Here is a 7500-nt window from a genome sequence, read left to right on the forward strand (position 1 = left end):
GCCAGGGCAGGTTACTTGGGTTGCTGAACTTCCTTTTTTCAGAATTTTGTTTACACTCTGAGTGAAATGAACCGTGATCAAACACGCGTGCCATCGTAACAGAATCAACACCCCACATTTCTTTTACAAATCACTGTGTCCATAACTACAAAACGCGACACCGTCTAGTGCACACTGATTCTTTACTGAATAAACGTTAAAACCGAATAAAAATGTGGAAAAGAACAGTAGACAAAAGGACGAGGAAAAGAACTGAGTATCGTGGCCTAAATGATACATGACAGCTCCTTAGAAGTCACGAACGGACGTCTAAGACATGCACATGCTTAGGGCAGGAGCTCCCCCGCCTCTGCTTCATACACTCACCTTCCTGATTGTTTACCAAGGAACAGCTGTACGCAGCCGTGTTGTTCCAATAAATAAATAAAATATCAACACTCTATGTCTACAGTTGTCTTCCTCGTTGCCTCACATACTGGGCAAACAATTCTGATGGAAACCACAGCAAAGGGAGAACCAGAACTTGGCGAAGAACAGAGTGAGAGGAAGAGAGAGAAGAGAAGGGTCTCCCTGCGCCCCCGCCGCCGCTAAAGCAACGCTCGGGCCCTCGCCGCCGACGCTCGCAGGAGGGTGCCAGTTTGTCGACGGCCACGCCGAGGGAAATGGGACGAGCTAATATGCCGGTGTTTTGAGAATTCTAACGTCGCCGGGAGTTTTCGGTTGCTTGTGATTTTCCTCGAACCGTCTTCATTTGTTGGAAATATTTTTGAAGGTTTATGAGCCTTTTGGATTTACCGCGAAGATAAAAATATATCGATCTTCCCCGCTCCGTTCTGGGCGGTCGATACAAATATCCCTGCTGTATGATACAGCAGCCTGTGTACTGTAGTGGATATCCGCGGCAGTATACGATTTTTAATATAATCCAAAAGAGACTATATAGCTATTAAACTATTTACCTATTCAATATACAGTTAAAGAAATACGTTGAACTGATACTGAAAACAATTTATTAAATGCCTCGTCCAGACATTAGTAATTTCAATTACTATTATGTAGCTAATCAATTACTCATCACTTAATAGCATTTAATATGTGTCGTGTGTTTTTTTAACGTCAGTTATAATAAAGTTTATTACAATATAATTTCTTGGAGGGGGGACGGCTGTCCTTTCAGAGGATTCACAACGAGGTTCAAATTGGGGTAGGGCCTGTTTAAAGTAAATAAACCTTGGGTAGCTGTAAAGTAGGATTATTTCTCTATGCTTCTCGCTTTTTCCCTTCATTTATCTTCCCCTCCCTTTCCTTCATCTCCCTCTACCTTCCTCTCACTCACTCACTCTCTCCTCTTTGCTTTTCCCTCTTCCTATTCCTCCTCTCCCCCTCCCCCTCCCCCTCCTTCATTCCCTCCCTCCCTCCCTGATTGTATCTCCCCCATTACCCCCCCTCCCCCTCGATCGCTCCCTCTCTCCCTCCCCTCCTTCTCTTTCCCTCCCCTCTTCCTCTTCCACTTCCTCTCCCTTTCCTTCACCCTTTCCCTCTTCCTCTCCCTCTCTCTCCCTCCCCTTTTCTCTCTTTCCCACTCCCTCACTCACTCACTCACTCACTCACTCACTCACTCACTCACTCACTCACTCACTCACTCACTCACTCACTCACTCACTCACTCCTCGCTCTCTCTGCCTTCCCTTCCTCCGAGCAAAGGAAGAAACAAGAGCAGAAACAAAAGGTGGAAATACGCAATCCTCTGCGTCTCTGTCTAATGTGCTCTTCGGGGGCGAAAAGCGTCATCCCTTTCTCGCGCTTTCCGTACTTTTTTCTATCATTTATGACAAGCTGTGGATTCTTGGGCAAGGAACTTCACCTCGATTGTCTACCTAGCCACTGGGTGGCCAAGTCAGCCCAAGTCAGTGCTGTTCCCAAGCCCGGATAAATAGAGAGAATGATTACCTAAAAAAGGTAACACCGGCACTCTCCGTGGAACGGAACTGAGGACCCTACCACGTACTCACTCCAAGAGCATCACAACATGAATACTACAATTAAGTATCATGCTGTAACCACGGCGGCTCAAACATGAACCTACCGTTAAAAAAATATACATATATATAATATATATATAATATATATATATATATATATATATATATATATATATATATATATGTATATGTATATGTATGTGTGTTGGTGTGCGCGTGTGGGTATATGTATGTATCTATATATAATATGATGCATGTATGTGCTGTTTATGGATGTGTATGTGTATTTCAGTGACATCAGATAAAAAGGCCTTCAGAAATGTTTTACGCTAAGATGGAATCTGATACCAATCGGCCACTTACGAACCATAGTAGCACTCACTAACCGAATCCTACACTAGATGAATGGACGGAGAATCAACAGTAGCCTACACTGAAGCCGAAAGAGCAACTGACAATGCAACCAGACTTTTATCTCTATATGAACTTCCTGTCAACTTATGAACCCTGACCGAGGATTTTTCTCGCCCAACGATCTCGTCTTGACGCTTCGTGTGTTTACGTTTCGTGTTTCCGTTCTATTTTGACATTTCCCTTGTCCAAAATCTTTCCTATTGCTATGTATCATAAATATGTATGTATCTATGAATATATATATATATATATATATATATATATATACATGTATATATATGAAGATAAACATATAAACATACACAAACGCACGCACCCACACACGTAAATATGTGCATGTGTTTGTGGGTAAAAATGTATTTGTACACATTTTTCTGAGTGCGGGTGTGTACCCATAGACATGAACAATTGAATTCATTATTGTTTTGACCAAGGTATCTTTACACAGGTAGATCCACTTTTATCTAATTGGCAACCATGTTTAGCCAATGAGAATGCTCTGTGAGATATCAGATACAACTAGATAAACTATTATTTGTGTAACTTTATATTGTTATACTTACCACAAGTGAAACCAAAAGTCTGTTCGTATTTAGTTCATACCATTAACAACCGCCAGAAAACTCTGAAGGATAACATTAATTTCGTTTTCAGGTTCAGTAGGTTGGGTTTGACTCTCAAAAAGTTATAGTATTTCTATTGTTTATTTTCTAAAATCGTAAAAACCATTCCCTGAAACGCTGCATTGACATGTCGTTTTAGAAATACGTTGGGGAAGTTATAACTATCAACCTTGCTTTTGTTTTACTAGAGCATCCAGTTCCTTGAGTTTCTAGTCATCGTGATGTATTTTTGAAACTGTTTCTGAGAAACCTTCGTTAATTATTGACGGTTTACTTATCATTTCTTGCGTCATTATTAATTATACATTTTTTTCCATTATTATCGCCATCAATCTCGCTTACTGAGGCAAATTCTGTTGTTTTTGCAAATACTATTTCTATACACGTACCACTAAGCGTAAGAGAAATGCTTTTGACTTAAAGCAATAGCTTAACTGACTACCTTCGAGACTAAAGCTCTAACAAAATATCTTGCACACAAAGTTACAATAACCTTTTCTGCTGCCCATATCACAGATCGGCAACTTTCTCCATCTGTCAGTCCATTTTCGTGGTCCTCGATAGTTCATCGACCCGTGGAAGTCGACAACGGACGCTTTTTAGCCCAGAACTGTACAGTTTTAGGAAATTATGACGTGGAAACATAAATGTAGATAACTGTCAAAGCGGCCATATATTTTTAAATACTCTTGAAAGTACAATCCAAAACCCAATAGTGGCTGTTACCCATTTGATATCGACTTCCTTCTTATTTCCATTAATGCCTATAGGACGACATCGATCCTGGTGCCTATCCATCGTCATTATTATGTACAACCCCTGGCTACCGTAATCGAAACTGGGCGTGTCGCTCCCGTAGGGTTTTGCCAGATCTATTCCTCTACAGCCCGTCTGCCTCCCCAATCCCTCGTTGTTGTCGTGGGGGTCTTAGGAACGGAGACTGAGGCTCAATGTGGGGAATCACCCTTACATTGGACCTCAGACCTCGCCTCAATAAAATTTGCTTTGTCTTTTCTTCTCCCCCCTTTCCTTTTCCCTCTCTTCTTCCCCTTCTGTCCACACATGCTAATCGTTCACTCATTTTTACCCTTTTCGCCACCGTACTTTACCATAGTGCTATATGACCTTTGATTTGCTTTAACCCTTAACTGTTAAGCCCGTCTGCCTACAACTTAGCCTGGGTAATTGTAGCTCACTAAAGATAATTCTATTAATATTATGACTATCCGCTAGAGGCCATTATTAGGGCAAGTGCTTTTATGAACTAGTTAATTCGCTTACTCGTTACCCAAATTCTATATTGGTTTGATATTGAGTATTCATGATAGTTAAATATACAAAACGTCACAGCACTACTATATGATAATTATAGAAATATTGATCATGATATTGATTTTAATAATAATAATGCTAATAATGATAATGATAAAATAATAACGGGACTGACATTAACAATGATAATAACAATAATGTAACAATAATAATTATGATAATGATAATGTCGGCGACAATAATGATTACAGAAATCGTAATGATAATGAAAAAGTCAGGAACAGTAATGATAGTCATAGAAGTAATGATAATTGTGATGATAATGAAAACGATAACAGCAACAACAATAGTAATAGAATAATAAATGGAAATAAAAATAATAATAGTTATGATAATGCCGGTGGTAATTATGATCATAATGAAAATCGTACTACTAATAGTGATAATAGCAACATAATGATGATAATGAACACTAAACTGTAGTTAAAGTAATAATTATAATGGTGATAGTAATGATAATAATGATAAAAGCTAATGATCATAATAAGGTCCGTGATGATATAGATAACAGTAATAATGGTAATAATAACAATATTAACGAGTAATGATAGTGAATGATACTACTAACACTAAAGCTAATGACAATTGCCATAATGATAATAAGAATAATAGCATCAAACACTGATAATGATAAGTAATAATGGTAGTGATAATAACGATTATTGCTATTGTAATAAAGATGATAATAATTATTAAAATAATAATATTATTATTATTAACATTACCATTATGATTAGTAACAGTAGTTATATTACCATTATTTTTATCATTATTACTATCATTATTTTTGTTATATTATGATAATTACCCTTATTATTATCATTACTATTATTGTTATTATTGTTATTATTGTCATTATCATTATTATTGTTATTGTTATTGCCATTATCAATATAATTTCATTATTATTATGATAATTTTTGTTATTATATTATTATTATTATTATTATTAGAGAGTAATATAAATGAATAAATAAGTTATATGAACATGTTCAGAGCGCAGATGTAGTTGATTCGTCTCGACTGTAGTTTTCATCAAAAATACCAACATTTCTCCTGAAGTTCTAATCGAAACGTGTTGAATAGATCTCCGTAGTGAAGACATTTATTCTCATTCATATCTCTCTCTACACACCCAAGGCACAGCCAAGAAAGACGGTGCGTGAACAGCGCTAAAAATAGATGCACGTGTTCTGTGCTACTCAAAGACAGACGAGGATGCAGGTTACTTGTGAAATAGCTTTAGTTTTATTATTATTTTTTTTTTTGTACGCCACTCTTTTTGCGTTCTGCCATTTTTTTTTTGCGGGGGGGTAGGTATACTATAAATAAACACACACACACACACACACACACACACACACACACACACACACATACACACATGTACTCGTATGTACACCACGCACACGCACGCCACACCACACCACACACAACAACCACACGCACACGCACACCGCACACACACACACACACACACACACACCACACACACACACACACACACCACACACACACACCACACACACACACACACACACACACACACACCACACACACACACACCACACACACACAAAACACACACACCACACACACACACACACACACACGCACACCCACACACACACACACACACACACACACACACACACACACACACACATATATATATATATATATATATATATATATATATATATATATATGTATATATATATATATATATATATATATATATATATATATATATATATATATATATATATATTTGTATATGTATACAAATATATGGATGTATGTATGTATACATATACATAAACACATACATATACATACATACACATACGCATAAATACATCATACATACATCATATATACATCATACAGACATACGTACATACATACTTACATACTTATATACATGCATACATACATTTGTGTATATATGTATATGTATATATATATATATGTATGTATACATACATACATATATGTCTACATTTGCATACACATATATGCACCTGTTTGTGTGTGTAAAGAGAGAGAGAGAGATAATAGTCATTCTTCTTCTTCTTATTATTATTATTATTATTATTAGTAGTAGTAGTAGTAATAGTAATGGTTAATGGTTAAAAGCAAGATAAATGTGCTAGACATCTAAGGTCATGTAGCACAGTAGTAATAGTAGTAGTAGTAGTAGTAGTATCATCATTATTATTATTATTATATGATGATGATGATGATGATGATGATGATGATGATGATGATGATGATGATGATGATGATGATGATATGATAATGATGATAATAATGACGATGATGACGATGACGACCTTGATGATTACTATTACTACTATTATTATTATTATCATTAGTATTATTGTTGTTGTTTTTGGTGTTGACGTTGACATTGTTCTTGTTGGTATTGTCTATACTATTAATATTAATTATACTGTTGTAATGATAATTATGAATATTGTCATCAGCAGCAGCATCATAACTATAACTTCCAACATTTTCACATTATCATTATAGGGCATAAACTCGCATTAATAAAATAACATGATCGGCTCATTTACAGCGGAAAAAGGCTGAGAATCGGCGCATTAATATGTGTTTATATTTTACTTGCGAATCGTTACAAACAACAGTATGTTTTACAATAGGTTGCGACTTTGCCTAATAAAGAAATTGATATTCAGTAATGAAGGAAACTCCACGTGCAAAACGCGGTATTATTTTTAGATACAATACACTTCAAATAACACTTACTACACTCACTAGTGTCCAAATTTATCACTGAAATGAAAGGGAGAGTTCCTGAGTGATCCGGAAAGTTTCTCGCTTTAGCTATTTATTAAGTCTAGAATATTCTGGATAAGGTTTGATAGTACGCTCCCGTGCCTTCTTTTTTATTTCCTTGTATGGCGGCTTTGGCTTCAACTTGCTATTTACAAATATAGTAAGTTACTCATTCCTCAGTTTTAAGCTGTTTTACTGACAAAATATTTGATGATATATTTGATAATAACTTATTATCAGAGGAAATAGATCAAAGTATATAATAGATAGATCGAACTATAAATAACAAATGAAGGCGCAGCCCAGCCGAACGGACGGAGCGAACCCATGTTTTCATCAGTAAG

General features: G+C 36.3%; 2 protein-coding genes and 1 long non-coding RNA gene across 4 annotated transcripts in view; 2 read left to right on the forward strand and 1 right to left on the reverse strand.

The window, feature by feature from the left end:
- Window positions 1–714, forward strand: part of LOC119574435 — a 2001-nt gene extending 1287 nt beyond the window's left edge. The window contains exon 2 of the long non-coding RNA XR_005228866.1: window positions 452–714. This is a non-coding gene — a long non-coding RNA (uncharacterized LOC119574435). The remainder of the gene's footprint in view (window positions 1–451) is intronic.
- Window positions 1–2428, reverse strand: part of LOC119574433 (SPRY domain-containing SOCS box protein 3-like) — a 9836-nt gene extending 7408 nt beyond the window's left edge. The window contains exon 1 of one of the 2 annotated variants that reach the window (XM_037921653.1): window positions 2369–2428. The gene's annotated coding sequence lies outside the window, so the exon portion shown is untranslated. Of the gene's footprint in view, window positions 1–366; window positions 472–2368 lie in introns of those variants that run through there. The other variant, XM_037921652.1, reaches the window with a different exon arrangement.
- Window positions 2429–7472: 5044 nt separating this feature from the next.
- The window catches only part of LOC119574432 (cysteine and histidine-rich domain-containing protein-like), an 18802-nt gene continuing 18774 nt past the window's right edge, over window positions 7473–7500 (forward strand). Inside the window, exon 1 of the mRNA XM_037921651.1 lies at window positions 7473–7500. This exon is cut by the window's right edge and continues 207 nt beyond it. The gene's annotated coding sequence lies outside the window, so the exon portion shown is untranslated.

This window comes from Penaeus monodon, chromosome 6 (assembly GCF_015228065.2).
Source record: "Penaeus monodon isolate SGIC_2016 chromosome 6, NSTDA_Pmon_1, whole genome shotgun sequence".
Lineage (NCBI taxonomy): Eukaryota > Metazoa > Arthropoda > Malacostraca > Decapoda > Penaeidae > Penaeus > Penaeus monodon.